This window comes from Mesocricetus auratus, unplaced genomic scaffold (assembly GCF_017639785.1).
Source record: "Mesocricetus auratus isolate SY011 unplaced genomic scaffold, BCM_Maur_2.0 Super-Scaffold_100029, whole genome shotgun sequence".
NCBI lineage: Eukaryota > Metazoa > Chordata > Mammalia > Rodentia > Cricetidae > Mesocricetus > Mesocricetus auratus.
In genome coordinates, this window is record NW_024429210.1 from 8,859,165 (window position 1) to 8,875,855 (window position 16,691).

A 16,691-nucleotide genomic window follows, 5' to 3' on the forward strand; every position below is an offset into this window, starting at 1 on the left:
TCGATCATGTTGTATTTTGTACAGAGTTGGAGAGGATACTATCTGAGGCCCAATGTCTTAGTTAATCCTAGAGGCCTCTCACATTCTGCTGCATTGTCTGTATCAAAATAAACCCAGAGGGAACCATTCCTCAGTGGCAATGCTAAGGCAGACAGATGTGGTTGAAAGAACTGTGCAAAGTGCCAGTGGTGGGAACTCACAGACTTAGACAGACCAAAATACCTCATTTCAAAACAGGGTTCAGAACTTCTGCATCAATTTAATCCTCAATGGTTAAAAGGGTGTTGATCCAAGAGCAAGAACTCAGAACTATTCTGTGAGTGAGTGGAACATGGAGGTAGACCTAATCAGTGTTAGCAACGTCTCCACTGGGGCATGGCTCTGTGAATTTACGTATTTCTCCTTCAAATATTGATGTTTCTTGTAATATTATGGACTTGGTCTAGGTTTCTGCAAACTGAGAAACTCTGAGTCCCTTTCTAAAGCTGACCAGTCCCTTCTCGTAGCTAAATTAGTAAGATGTAGGCTCTAGCTTCCTGTACGATCATAGTTGAATTTTAGTTTGAGCTCTCTTTTTCTTCTGGGTTATTCCAGTCCAAGAACTTTCAAATAACTCACAAAAGCATGCAATTAAATCTTCAAGACACCCTAGAGAAGCATGTAGTCGACACATACACATCACAGGTGAAGAAAATTAGACCCCTAGAGGCTCAGGCACAGGGTCAAGACTTCCAGCCGAGGCTGGACCCTAGGATTCCTGGCTTGAAATGTGGCTTCTCAATTATTCCTATCCTTCTCAATTAGACACACTGGACCTCCTCCACATTTGGCTTCATCCAGTCTTACAATGATATCTAGTCTTCGGAAAAATGCAAGAACAATTTTTTGTCTTCATGTTTGACTGATCTTTAAATTATGCTATCCGACACTTATCATATCCTTTCTTGTCCATTACCTCTGTAGCAGGCCTGGAAATCAACTTCACTTTCTGGTTTCCTTTGTGACAGGAGTACTAAATATGATGCCACATTAATTGTAAACTTTGCGGCAGGTGTCCTCAAATTGCTGTCATTACCATTTTATTTGGGGTTTTGGAGGTTTTTACACCAGGATACACTGCTGTGTAAGCTTCTCTGTGTCAGATTTCAGTGGGTTGATGCAACCAAATGAACCTTCAGATCCCAAGACACAGATTAGCTGTGACTGTGAAGTTAATGTGGCTTTACTCAGCAATGTAGGAAATCTGCAAAAAAAATCAGCCTGGGACATACACAGCTGCTGAGCCTGTCAGGTCCAAGAGGAATGAAACACTAGAAGAGAGTCAAAGACGCTGAAGATGGATGTGGGGTGCAAATATGGACCCCAAAGAAGTCACGAAAACAGCTGCAACCAACTCACTCACTCAGTAAGTGGGAGAGCCATGCCAGGACAGCAAAAGTCAAGCAGAAAAGAACAAAAGTCAGCCTGCTCTTGAGGGTCCCACTGTCTCGCAGGCTAGAGTATTAGATATAGCCTAACAGCACATGCACACACACACACACACACACACACACACACACACACACACACTCGCACACACAAAGAAACATGCACACACTCACACACACACACTCACACTCACACACACAGGCAAACACACACTCACACATACATGTGCCAATCAAAGCCACCTGAGAAACACCAACAACACATTACCAATATTTAGTTCAAAGTTGGAAGTGCAAATTCTATAGTTTTACCATTTTAGATGGTAGTTTCCCTATCTTCTGTGTTCTACTTGCTCATTCATGTAGGAGGCTAAAATGGCTTTGTCTCTCCCCTTTTGCATGGGGCTAGCCTTTGCTAACATCCCGGTAAGCTAAACTTCATGTATACTATTACCCTCTTTCTTACTGATATTCTTTCTACTTCGAGACAGTCACTTTTTCAGTCCTCTGTCAGGAAGTCCCAGGGAGGCTATTTTCGCTAGTATTTTCTGGAAGTACCAGGTGGGGCTCTAAGAGGTCAAATTCAAATTTGAAGACTGCCACAGGAACTGGAACCTCCTCACCCGCTTGCCCTCAAACTTGTCCACAGTGGACCTCCCCCAGCATTTTAATGGCAGCCCAGGCTTCCCGCCTCAGCACAGCTTCTGCAGAACATCTTGCTCTTCCAAGGTAGGAAGGAGTCTCTGCATTTGTCACTCTGATTATGGAGACAGAAGACTGCCTCCAACCACACTTGTTGGGGGCTCTTAAAGAGTTGGGGGGTTGTGTATAATTTTAAAACACAAAATACACATCCTTTGCTCCCTTCCATCTCCTCACTCAACCCCTGCCATGTACTCCCTCATCACTCCTCAAATTTGCAGCCTCTTTTCTTAATTGTTATTGGTGCATGCATATGCAAATCATAAGCATGTGAAAATAACCTGCTGAGTTCATTGAGTGTTGTTTGTATGTATATGATTTCAGGTGTGACCACTTGGTATTGAATAGCAATTAGGGGACTAATCCCTAGGGAAGACTAATTCTCTCTTAGTAGTCACTGGTTGCCTGCAACATGAATAAATACGTGAATGACCCAGAGACTGATATTGAGGTACAAACTTTACACTGATTATCAGAAAAGCAAAGCAGCTGGTCCCTAGATTCTTACCTTTACCTCAAGCTGAAAGGACTGATCCATGCATGAGCTGTTCACCAACTCTCAAACTGCTGCCTGGAGAATGAATGCCTCTCTGAGACCTTGCTTCTGTCTTACCCACTTCCCTGATGTTGGGATTAAAGGTGAGAGCTGTCATTCTCTTTTAGACTGATTCACTCTTGTATAGATCTGGGTGGTCTTGAACACACAGAGATCTGTCTACCTCTTAACCCTGAGTCCTAGGATTAAAGATGTGTACCACTGCCTCCTAGCTTCTGGCTTCTGGGATTAAAGGTGTGTGCCTGATTTCTGTAGCTTGTGGTTGACTTTGCTTTCTGAATCCTCAGGGAAGCTTTAATAAATCGTAAACAATGTATCACCACAATTGCCTGTAGTTCTTTGTCTAGGGGTAGTGCCCTGTGTTAATTCCGCCTTTCACGTTAGCATAGAGAGTTGTCTATTTAGTTCTGTACCCCATTTTTTGATTGGATCTCTAGGCCTCTCTTCCAGGATGTTTCCTGAGCCTTGGTTGTTGATTTATATAGTGAATGTACTAGTTAGGGCTGGGCACTCCATAACCAGTTTTTCTCTGCATTTCATCAGTTGTGGCTTTCTGTAAAGAGCTGTTGATTTTTCAGTTGTATACCTTTTTATCTGTTGTTAAGATGGAATTATGACAACCAAGCTCTTTACATGCTGGGTTATAGAAATTCCTTTTTAGCTGAAATAGCCCTTTCGGTAAAAAGAGAGAGACACTGGGCCTGAAAAGCCAGTCTACCATGTAATGTCAAAACCCAGTGGCATTTTCTATTTATTTCTCACTTATGGGAAATTCATTGTGCTTGTTTGAGTCTAACTTCCTCTCTTGCAAAAAAAAGAGTATTAATATTAAGTTAACACCAAGTACATACATGTACATTCTCAGTTCAGGATCTGGTTAGTTACAAGTGATTAATACTTGTTCATTCCTTTCAAACCCTCCTCTTGTCAGCTGCCATAATAAATCAGTTAATCTTTGTAAAGCTGTTTCACCATCTTTTAGCTGAGAAGACAGCGACAGGGGCCTCCCTGGAGCAAGCTGGCTAGACAGACCCATTATCCTGCACACCCCAGGTTCAGTTGAGGAACCTTGCCTTCGCAAATGAGGTGAATAGCCATGCAGAAAGCCTCTTGATGCCCACTTCAGGTCTTCATATACATACACCTGCACACTTATGTGCACACACACACACACACACACACACACATGCATACATACCACACACATACACATGAAAGAGTAAGAGAATCTCAGCATCGTTCTAATGATTATTATCATTATAAATGTTCAAAGCTGCATCTAGCCCAGCTGCCTTTATGAAACTAAAGAATAAAGCACAAACGTCTGATGTGACAATCCAGCCTGGGCAAGTTTCCAACCAACCTTGTTATCTGCATGCTTTGACACTTGTTTTCTACAATAGCCAAACTTGTGCCTCCAAGAATCTACCAGGAGAGTTTCTGTTCCTCATCCTGGGTTTCATTATCCAGTTTTGTTGGTGCTAAAACCTAAAGTTGCAAGTTCTCTCTTTTGTTCATAGACACCATCACGTTGCCCGCCCCTTGTCACCATCACCTCAGAGTGACTTCATGTTGGTGGACATATGGATGAATACATAGCAGGGAACAGTATTCCTGAACAGCTGGAAGGCAGGAAGGAGCCTGAAAGCCACCCAGTGTCTTTCTCCACTATGCCCATCTTATAGATATCTACAAAACACTCCACTGAGTATCTTTACCCTACCAGGCTTTACTCCTAAACCTGTCATGTGTAGTGTTGTAAGACCTAAAAATAATGTATCTTACCATTTAATCGCTTTTCCGAAATATTCTCTTGAAACCCATGCCCTTGAGCTTACCAGATTATGTTTTTCCCAACAAAGGTGCTACAACACAACCAGGAGGAATCTCCCCCATGCCTCCCTTGTGTTACTTCTACGGAAAGGCCTCACATCATCAAATGACGCGAAGCATTTTACAGAGTTACTTGTCACTAAATCATACCCATTGGGTTGGATTTCTTTTTTAAAGAATGTTCCTTACTCTTGGATCTCGTAGAATCAGCAGTTTTCCTTATGGCCTTGTCCATTACTGTCCTTAAAATAATCCCATGCACTAGAATGCCTCCCTGGTACGAACGTTCCTTTCTTCCTCAGATAGTTGGCTTTCCACTGTAGCTGCTGAGTGGCATAAATCAATGCAATGCACACCATAAACACCACAAGTGCTAACCCTGCCAATTGGCTCTCTTTAATTGGTTTCAGCTAAAAACCTGTAAAGCCATTTGAAGGGGAAAGGCAGACAGATCAAAGGCAAGATGAACGACCTGGGAGACCTTGCTGAGCCAGGGGTTGCTAACACCAGCATGGTGTTTTTCATCTCTTATGTGGCTTGCTTTTTTCCCCATTTCTTTCTGCTATGGTGCTGTGCTTCAGCGATGTCCACATTTGTGCTTGGGAGTGTGAGTTTCAGTCATTTGTGCTTGGGAGTGTGAGTTTCAGTCATTTGTGCTTGGGAGTGGTGAGTTTCAGTGACTGCACTAACAGACAAAACTACTTAAACAGAGAAAGTACCCCCATAACCAGTGCTATATTGGCGAGTTCTCACGGCTACCTTCCCCACTAACTCTACAGTCTGATGAACTCACATTCTGAAGCGTTTCCCTTCAGATGCCATGCACAAATGGCAGGTTACCTGTGGTTTTTTGTGTCACATGCTGGGCTTTTGTCTGTGAAAACCTGGAGCTTCCATTGTTCTGGATTGTCCACCAGAGCTAGGTGATACGACCCTATCACCGAAGACACCATGCACTTTGGATATAGGAGAGAAGCAGAGAAATCAGTCTGGGACTAAGCAGTAAGCTTCCTTCCTGATGGCTAGAAAACACAATGCAGGCTGTCAAGAGAGAAAACACATAAGGGGTCTTGCCTAGCTCTGTGTTCTGTGGGCCTGGCGATGCAATAGCATCATAACAGCTTTAAGAAATAACCACCCTCTTTCTGATCTAATGCCAAATTCACAGGAGGAATACACTCCTAGCAATATAAACCTGGTCAAAGGTCTATGGCTGGGTGAGGTCATAGGTCTTAGTAACTATTGCTGTCACTATTGCTAAATGGATATTGTGTAAATCCTACCTAAATACTAATTTTTATACCCAGAGATGTGTGCTGTACCCAGCCTGGGGTAGGGAGACTGGGTTTTGGTTTGGCGTTTTGCTTTTTTTACAGTTGTGATGGTTAACATGAAGGTTCATATCTGGCCCTCAGGGACATCTATTTGACTCCCTGCATGAAAGACTGAAGCAGAAGGGGCAGAAAGAATGTGAGATCCAGAGGATGGGCGGTGAGCTATGAAGTGCTGCCTGGATATTACATGACTGTGGCACTCATGAACTCACTGTAGTCATATTTACTTGCATAAGGCCTGGACAAGGTTGGACCTTTCAGTATTTCATCATGTAAAGGCAAGGAGCTATCCCACAATCTACCAATGTCCAATAAACCAGTGGTAAAGGAAAGGTTCCTGGGAGCTCCCTCCCTTTCCATGATTAATAGTTATTAAGGCCAGCCTTATATGGGCTAAGTGCGGATGACCACAGATGTGAGTTAATAATTGCACTTGTTGTGTCCAATCTAGAGGATGGCATTTTAAAGGACTCACAATATCTTCATGTTCTCAAATACTTCACTTCTGCAGTGTTCCTGAGTGGTGTTGTAAATGTCGTACTTAGAACTGAGCTCACAAAAGTAACTTCTCAGCTTCTTGGAAGCCATGAATGTGAATTTACTACTGTTGGTTGGAAGGGGCAGCCTCTCTGGTTAAAAACCGGCACATCAGGACTTGGCCTAGCCTACCTGATTTACAAAACTGCAATGAGAGAGCCCATGGCTATAACTCTGACATCCACTGTGACAAGGGTGCCTCAGGGCTTCTCAGTTGGTCTGTCCCTTAGAGGAGGCTAATGCAGGCAACTGGAGGAAGCCATTTTCCTGTGAGACCTGAGCCAAGGATTGATGGGCTATTTTTTAACCTCTTCAGCCACTAAGATAGGACAGCCTTCTGATCACAGCTGCCCAGCACAGAGGGTGCAGCCTGACACCAGGGCTGACCTTGACTGGATACCGTCATCATCACTGAGTCTCACGTCTTGTGCGAACACCCATCGCTGCTAAACTGTCTCATTAGGCAGCAAAGGAGCAGCTTCATTCCCAACGGTGGTCTTTTCAGAACACCATCCAAAAGCTGTATTCAAGGCACAACAGTGGGGTGGCATTTTATCTGTCATAGACTTTTTCCCGGTCTGTGAAGTCACTGCTGTGCAGCCGGGAGTAGGGTGGGTGATGGAGCATTAGAAAGTGTGCCTACCAACAAACAACTGGAACATTCCAAAAATGCTCCGTTTTGTAGCCTTTTTTACAAATTTGCCAGAGATGTGATTTAAAATCTCCCCATCGACCGTCTTGATGAGCTGAGCAATGTAAATTCTACTGCAAGGAGAATGGCCGTGGGTATGCCATGACGGGTGTGCCTGCGCAGGCACTCAGGGAACTTTCAGTGGCCTTTAGTAGTGCCTGCATCACGGGCATGGCGATGAGTTGAGCACAGAATCCCACCCACCCCCATCCTAGCTCTCTCTTCCCCAATCTCCACCACAAAATGTGAAGAGCCAATTGTCTGGTTTTGGAAAGTGATAACTTGACAATCACTATCCAGTTGCAGGCTGGGGACATATTTTCTCCCCACTGTCTGTGTATATGACATCCTTCCTTCTTTTCCTTTTTTCTTTCCAGGGTTTATTCCAAATTGAGTACTTAAAATGAAGATGGCAAGTATTTATAGGAAAATTCCTTAATGTAAGTATATAAATTGCTAAACATTGCCGTAATGAAAACTTGTAGATGGCTAAATAGCTTAAGTACTAATGTTCATTGGAAGAAACTCAATGCATAACTGCAATTGGAAGAATGACCAGTTTCTAGCTCTAATTAAGCTTTTGTTATACCATGGATCCTTGAACTTGAACTAGTACACCTTGCAAAGGAATGAGCTAGGGGCTTGTGTTCAGAAGGTAGACTTGGTGATAATGTATTCAAGCTGCCATTCTTGCTAACGGGTCCCATTCATCTTTGTACACCTTGTACTTTCCCAGAAGAATCAAAACAAGCCTACGAAAGTGCACTCTGAGAGCTAGCATTCCCAAACCATTAAAAACACCTGCTTACACACATCAGCACATTCTAAACAGAAGCTCCTTTAGAATTCTAGTGTGTCCTCTCCTGTCTCCTATAACTATGAGTTGTCTTGCAGAATTCTGTCTACTTCCTCTTGTAATTTCTTCAGTCTTCTCCTGTGTACTCCATCAGTATGGACATCACCATGAGAAACTACTCCAAGTATCGTCTCCCACCAGTCCCAGCAGTGAGTCCTTCCCCAGTGCCCCACTGTCACTCAAAATATCAGCACTACTCATGCCCTTCGGTTGTTTGCTTGGTTGGCTGGGTGGCTGTTTGGTTTCTCTGAGATAGGGTCTTCAGAGGTAGTCCAGCCTTGCCTCAAACCTGAGATCTTCCTGCCTCTACCTCTCTAGCACTGAGACTATAATCATGAGATATACTGGCTATCTCCATGCACTTTGAAGTTTTGCCTCCTCATAGTTGAACTTGGAAAGTGTCCCCATGTCTCTTACTAATTCTCGCTTTGTCAGAGAAACTAATAAAAGATTTGGTGTAACACTATTATCCCAGACACCTTCCTGCATGTGGCTCCATTTTTTCATCAACCAAAAGTTTGATTTCAGTTTTTAATAACAAGAGTCCAGTGAAAATGAGATTGGCTAAAACTCTGGACAAAACTCCCCAGTGGCTTCCAAAATAAACGCATCAACATTCTTATTTGGTACCATCTGCAAGAAAAGCCTATAGTCAGCATTCAGGTTCAATAATGTAAAGATGAAAATTATTAGCTGGGAAATAGGTTTCAGCATCAGGTCTATGGAGGATATTCATAAACAACAGGAAAATCCTCTTGGAGTTTGAGTCTTCACAATACCTTGCCAGTGTGCTATATTTAGAATGTGTGTATTAGCTAAATTCCCTCCTTTGAATCTCAAGTACTCTTTTAAATCAAATAGCTTTCAAAGACAAACTCAGTTTTGTGAATTAGGGGAATCTATTCTCGGTCAGACTTTCCTAGCATGTTCCTGCAGAGAGCTGAACCTCATATAAAAGGATGTCAATGACTTTTCTTAATTCTCCCAAGAAGGATAGAATGTGGCACTGATCCAGAGGCAACACCTTAGTCTGTGAGATACAATGGATAGATACCTTGGATATGATAACTCAATTCTCTCAAAATCATGAGAAGGATGCTAGATGTTTCAATGAGCATAGATATGTCAATGCAAGTTCAATTGATGTGGATGTGACATTTCTCTTTGTAACTGGATGTTTCTCTCCCACCTGTCAGTTCCCAAATAACCACTCAGAGGCTTAATATAAGTTATAAAGGTTTGGCCTATTAGCTCACGCTTATTATTAACTAGCTCTTTCAAATAAATTTACCCATTTCTACCAATCTGTGTACCACCATGTGACTGTGGCTTACTGGTAATGCTCTGGCATCTTATTCCTCCAGCAGCTACATAGCATCTCCCAGACTCTGCCTTCCTTTCTTCTGTATCTCTGTTTGGATTTCCCAACAAGCTATATTCTTCCTGGCTATTGGACAAATCAGCTTCTTTATTAGGCAATGGTAATAAAAAATATTCACAGCATGCAGAGGAACATGCTACATCATTTCATGTCCCTAGGTAATGCTATCACAGCCTCAACTATAAGAATCACCTGCTAGTCATTAAAGTTAGAAGGCTAGATTCTGTGTACTATGTACTAGACACTGTTAGTCATGTAAAAATCACCTAATTGTTAAAGCAATAAATCATTGCATGAGCTAAGTTGTTATTGTTGTTTTGCCGTTTCACAACTAAAGAGCTGACTGAGAGGTGAACTGGAAAAAGCCAAATTTGACCTTGGTCCTGTCTGCCTCTTAACTGCCAGAAGGCAGATGGAATTAATTTTCCTGAGAAGGTTACCAAGGTGTGGTTGGGTTAGAAGGCTGATGGTATGAAGGCTCTATTCACCTGCTGCAACAAGCAGGGGAGGGGGAGGTTATGGGAGAAGTTATATTGGTTAACTGTCATAATGAAAAAGATTGGGTCACAAAACGGAAAGAAATGCCAAAAACAGGACTGGGACCCCAGAGCCAATTGGGTTCAAAGCAGGTCCTGAAACTTCCTGAAAGGGTGACTTATATCAGGGCCTCATATAAAGAGCCCGGTTGGAAAAAACACAAGAAAAAAATTAATGGTAAGTAGAAGTAGTCTCTTCCTTTGAAAGAATGCATAAAATCATAATAACTAAATAAAAGTCAGAACACACTACCCCAATATCTATGGCATGCTGTCATACTGACTGTTTTGAGCTGACATTAACTGAGGAAAAGCAGACGAGGAGAGGGCTCGCTGACCTCCAGTTTACTACCTAAAGCAGAGAATAAATATCCCAGAAGGCAAGTGTCATCTCTGTACCAGGAAGAGACAAGAGGTTGGGGGAGACAGGAGTTCACAATGAGATGAATCTACACCAGTCTCCTGCAACACCCCTATCTTGAATTAACCTCCGTCCATGTATTTCGTAGAACCATTTCATAATTTACTGCTGGTATCCCAAACACCAGTTCTTTTATAGACTCATGCCTTTCCTTGTTAAAACGATATTTAGCCTGTTAGGTATATCCACCTTGAGAAGGAGTCTTCATTTCCTGTAAATGGAGGCCCCTCTGTACGTGTGAAATATTAATATCAAATACAATTCATAAGTCTTTCTTCCTTTACTGTGTCATCTTGGTTTAATCCTTGGGCACACTACAGAAGCAAGGAAGACAAGGACAATGTCTCCTCACACATACAATCTTCTCTCCTTCCTTTCTACTGCCTTCCCCAGTTTTCGTTTAATACTAAAAAATAATGTCTACAACATAATTTCATTGTCAAAATGACATTAGACACATTGTATAGTGTCTAATGAAAAGAGTAAGAGAAGACATTTAAAAAAAATAACCATTAGTACCAACATACTGTGGATTTAAAATTAAATGCCTGCCATTGAAACCAGTGTCCATAACCACAGTTCACAGCCACAGGCCCAACCTGCCCTTCGTGCTTCATAGTTTCTTGTCTCAGTTTTTCCTCTCCATGGTTTTAAAAATCAGTAGAAATTATCTAATTTCAAAAGAGAGTAAGCCATGTTGATGCTCTAAACTCAAAACAAAAGACTCCTTCAGGTGTCAAACCTTTTAATGTAGCAACATGACATTGTCATTTACATAATTCATGTTCTAAAAAAGCAACCAATTGAGTTACCAAAAAATAATCACAGTAAAACCTCACTAGAATCAGCCTACATATATACCAATTGATGAATAAAGAAAATTGGTATATATGCACCATGGAATTTTATTCGGTTGTAAAGAAAAGTGAAACCATAAAACTTGAAGGTAAATAGATGAAACTGAGAGGAAAAATTACACTGAATTGAATAATCCAGACACAGAAAGATAACCACTAAATGTTCTCCCTCATTTGTAGATCCAAGTTTCAAATTATTTGACTTGTGTTTGGCTTAGAGTACTTAGAAATGCCAGGAAGTTTGATGGGGCCACTGTTTGGGAAAGGGGGTCAAGCCTACAGGAGGAAGGACAGTAGACTCAGGCAATAGGAAGGTAAGGGTTAGGAAATACTGGGCTGGAAAGATTTTAGAAGAATAAAAGTTTGGGGAAATGAGGTGTTTGGGAGACAACAGTTAACCAAAACAAAGGGTATACGAAAAGCCATGTGGAAACCTCTAATTTTGTATGTCAATTTTTAAATATAAGTTTAAAAAACTCTTGTTTTAAGTAAGTTTATGACTTTATGTTGCATCACAGTCATAGCTAACTTTTGACCACAGATTGGACATATCTGCTATATAAAAACATTCATGTAAAATACCTCCTCCATCCAATTCTAGATATATTACGAATATAGACTAGGCATTGGCCCGGAAAGATGGCTCAGTGGGTCAAGTTTTGTTATGTAATCATGAGGACTCCTCACACCCAGGTAAAGAAGCTTGGCAAGGTGGTATACACCTGAACTCCCAGAGCTGGAAAACAGAAATGGTAGATCCTGGGGGATTTCTGGTTGACCAATACAGCTGGAACAGCAAGCTCCAGGTTCAATGAGGTACCCAACCTCAAGAAAAGAAGGTGGAGTGCCATCGAGAAAGATACTCAAAGTCTATCTCTAACACTCATATATATATCCACAGGTGGACACACACACACACACATACACACACACACACACACACACACACACACACACACATACCTTACCCTAATATTTTAAAAGCTGATTAAATATTTTATGTGCTGAAAGAGTCTAGTTGAACATACTTAAATTTCTGCACATTTGGGCTTGGAGGCGTTTGATGTCATAGTATTTTTCGCCATGAGTAAGATTTTATTGGATGTTAAGACTTCACAGATCATAAGGTGCTTCATTAATTTAGATTATCAATACAATGGAATGGGTCTCCCCCAACCCCCAAAAAAAGAGCAGCTGTTAAAACAGTGAGCAACCACCAACCTGATTTCAAGTATCTCAGTGGAAGGACGTGTATCAAAGAAAATGGAATAGGCCAATTTACTGTCCTTCACTGTGCCGCCGATAGGGTCCATATGTTTCTGGGGAGATTTGCAGACTGCCATATTAAATTAGGACAGCCCCGGAAAGTGACATAACACTACCAGTGCTTCTCCCTGCTTTGAGTTAGTTCTTAGGGGAGACTCAGGGACTATGGTCTGTATGGATAGACCCGGTCTTGTATAAACCCAGGGACCCTAGCATATCGGGAAAGAAAGCATTCCGTCATGTGCCTTCTCAGATTAGAGAGCACTTCTGAGACCACCCTAAGGCAGCAGAGCCCCTGTGTTACCTAATACATGCCACGTCCTGATAGTAAGCATCTGGGGGGGGTTGCTAAATGCTAGTCACAGAACGGAGGAAGGGACAGCCAGATTAAGTGACTTCGATGATCAGTAATCTTGTCAGGAAACAGTGGTGCTGCTGTGAGGAAAGTCGGCAACGTCTGCCTCCCAGGTCAATATTTGTCCCTTCTCCGTTATCACTCAGGTTTCCAGAATGAGGTGCCTAGTCTAAAGCGTCCACCTGGTGTTTGCTTCCTATCTGGAGACTGGGAAGCACTAGGGATAGCCGAACTTGGTCTCCGAGACCTGCTCCTGTGTGGGTGCCCTTGGAATGAATATCTGGCCCTGGCTCTGTGTACCTCTTGTCTTCTCTCCAATGGAGTTCCCCCAGATCGCCAGCCATGGAGCAAAGGGAAGCAAAGCTACGGGGTTAGGAGGGTGTATTCTCTGCTTGCGTGTTCTCTGAAACACACACAGTGTTTCGATCAAAATGCATTTCACATCTTTGAATACTTGTTTCCCCATGTTAGAGAGCAAAAGGTACTAGTGACCTAATGAACTTTGTGAGTTCAAAATTCCAACCTGCTTCCCTTTCTGGAAGGGAAAAAATATTTAAACGCATCCTCTTTTTTCTGCTCTCTTTGCCACTAGCATATACCAGAGCATTCCACGCACACAGATTTGGGGAAGAGTGCTCAAGTTAATTCTCTCCTAATCCCTTTCACCTCCCGCATTCAGATTTTCTAGAAAATGCAGAAGATGGATAACTTTTCCCCAACGTGGTGTTGGGCAAGACTGAGCTTGCAGGAGCTTCACCGACATGGCACTGTCCCATTAAACAATAAAATACACTGTGCAGTTTCACAAATCCTCAGACCCAGGGGCATTGACTGGGGCTCATCAAGCAGCATCCATGTGGAAAGAGATGAATACATTTTTACCTGGCACATACATATTTCCTCTGTGGCTGCCTTACAAGCTTGACTTCCCAAAGCAGACAAAAGAGAGGGAAGAGGAAACTGAAAAGGTAGATTTTCCAAGAAATCCAGAGAAAGGGAGAGTTGGGAAGCCCCTAGATAAACCATTACACAGAATTCTTAAGCATGCGCTGCTTTTAGTTTTGTCTTGTCTTGTTCACACTTATACTGTGCATTTTTAAGTAATTTCATATTGGTTTTTTACAGCCAGGCTTGGAGCCTATTTCTGGTCTGTTAATTGAAATGATAAAACATATTTTATTTTTTCATAATTTCATTTTTCTTCAATTGTGGTACAAAATCCCTGAAACCTTGCTGAGACTCTCATACTGAAGTTAAACAAAGATAAAGCCATGAATTCCATTGCAACACCCACTAATTGTCAGACTCCACAAAAGATTCTAATTAAATCCCGTGGGTTTGGGGGGGCACAAAGCAGTGGAAGACAGTGAAAAACTAGCCATTTCAACAGCTTAGCTGAGCTTCAAATAGATACAGAAAATCCTCCTAAAAATAGTTGTGTGCCGGGCTTTTTATTTTGTTTTCCATTTTCCCAGTCAAGGATAAGAAAAATCAGGAACAGAGAAATGTTGGGCTAGATAATGATATTCTAAGCATTTGAAAGGTAATGTCTATAAAAACTTTATGAGATGTGCTAAATTTATTCCAGACAAAAATCTTCATCGACTGACTGCCTATTAGATTGTCTTTACTGTCTGTCTTTCTTTATAGAGCTGTCACAGGGAGATCCCTCATGCTCAACCAATCATGGAAGATTCTTTAAAGACCCCAGAGAAGAGAGAGATTGGTACATCAACCTAATTCATGTAAATGAAAGCCCCTTCTCCAGTTCTAGTGATAACAGCTACCAGAGAATTAAAATTAAATAAAAAATAATGTCTCAAGAGACAATCTCAGACAGAACAAATGATGTATCTTCTTCCCAAATATAAAACTCTGTTCTTAAAAGGTAAAAGCACTAAATGTGGACCACAAACTATTTCTGAGATTAAAGAAAGAGATGGTGTATCTTGACTGAAAGACAAATGTCACAGAGTCAAGTGTGAAAGGCATGCACATTCTTACTTGGATGCACCAAGATTAGTGAGGTATTTTTACACGTTCTGTCCCCAGGCATGAAAACCCACAGTGCCAGGCATCTCTCCAAGGTCATTCTCAGTTCAGCCCTAAGGAAAAGTCACTGAGCTCTTACTTCTTTCCCTACTAAGGACCTGATACTTCACAGGTGGCCAGGACATGACAAGGATGATGAAAGGAGAGCTGGGTTAAAGCAGCATTGTTCTACAAGCTTTCATGTGCCCAGCTTCCCTAAAACAGGAGCAATAAGATTTTGTTCTCGCAACCCATTCCCTGTGACCAGAGCTTGTCCATTCTTCCTGGGCATGAGTTCTCCCTGTATAGTTAGAAAGCAAACCAAGCCCTCCAGACAGGAAGGGCCCTGCCTCATAGCTCTACCAGTCATTTCTTCCAGTATCAATTATTCCCTCCTTCAATGAGACCTGCCTGAGAAGAGACCCTGCTTCCCATTGGGGACTTCTACTTGTGGTTCAGTCTCAGCAGGGGCCATGACTCTCTAACCACACCCTCTCTCACTGGATTATTCTGTCTACTTAACACTTTCCCTTCCCTATATAACTATACTTACAGATTGTGCCCACAGCTACATTGCCAAGCATCTCTGAAAGGCTATATTTCTCGGGAGACCTAACATCCTACCCAGAACTATGTTTTACAACTTCTTGGAAATGGTTGTTCATCTCAAACAATCTAGCTGCTGTTTATGTTTAACAAAAAGAGCCCCTGCTTGGGTCAGCAGTGCCCAGGTACAGTAAAGAACTGTGTGCCTTCCTCTTTCTTGCCCCTTCTTCAAGGGTTTGACATGGTGTCCTATTTTCCTTTAGGGAAATCTGTCTTGTGAAGTCCACAAACTCTTCCTTCCTGTCTCTCTGTCTACTCCTTTGCTTCATTGGACACAGCTTAAAAGACAAAGCTGTCATCAAGCTACCTTCTTTTTCAAGGACCTAAAATCACTCAGAAGGTTCTGTCTTCTGCCAACCCTTCCATCTGGAACATTCATTAGGTGTTGAGTTCTGTATATCTACCCTCACTCTCCTTTCTATGCTTGGCCTTCCCATGATCTGTGTGCAGCCACTCCCCATCTGTGACTTCACTATCACGGTTTCTACTATGTATTTATTTATGCTTCAAATAATTTCCAAAGGAAACATGCACCCCATTTCTCTAATCATCTTAAAATTAAGATAATCTATAACCTGGAGAGATGGTTTCACAATTAATACCACGGGCTGCTCTTCCTGAAGCCCTGGACTCAATACCCAGCACCCACATGGTGGCTTCCAACAGTCTGTTCCAACTCCTGTTCCCGAGAAGCCATCACTCACCCATGGCTGGTTCCCACAGACACCAAGCAAGTGCACAGTTCATGAACATACATGCAGGCCAGACACACAGATGCCCAATAATAACAATTTTTGTTTTCAGATATTCATCCAGGAAGCAACATCACAATAATCTTTCTTAAGGTACCATTTTGATTGGGGGAGTTCAAGAAAAGAAGTCAAATAATTCAAGTCTTTTAAGTTTTCACTTATCACAAAAGAAATGAGGAGCATGCCCCCACATAAGCCATGAGGCAAATAGAAGTGACCTGAAATTGTCCGAGCTGCACGTGTGCTTTCATGAAGTTATAACATCACTGCATTTTCAGATAAGTCTCTGTGCCTGCTTTTCCCTGCATTTTTTCAATGTATGGTGTATCAAATCATGTAATAAACCACGTATGTCACAAGAATTCTCAAGTTCCCCCATGATTTATCTTTGAATACATTGTGAATCTTTTTCCACCTAGTCTGAATTCATTAAGAAACTGGACCTAAGAGCAATGAGAATTTCTATGCTAAGACATACAAGAAGTGAGACAGTGGACATTTCTAGTATAAAAGAGGCACAATATCCATTTTGTGTTTAGCAAGGATACTG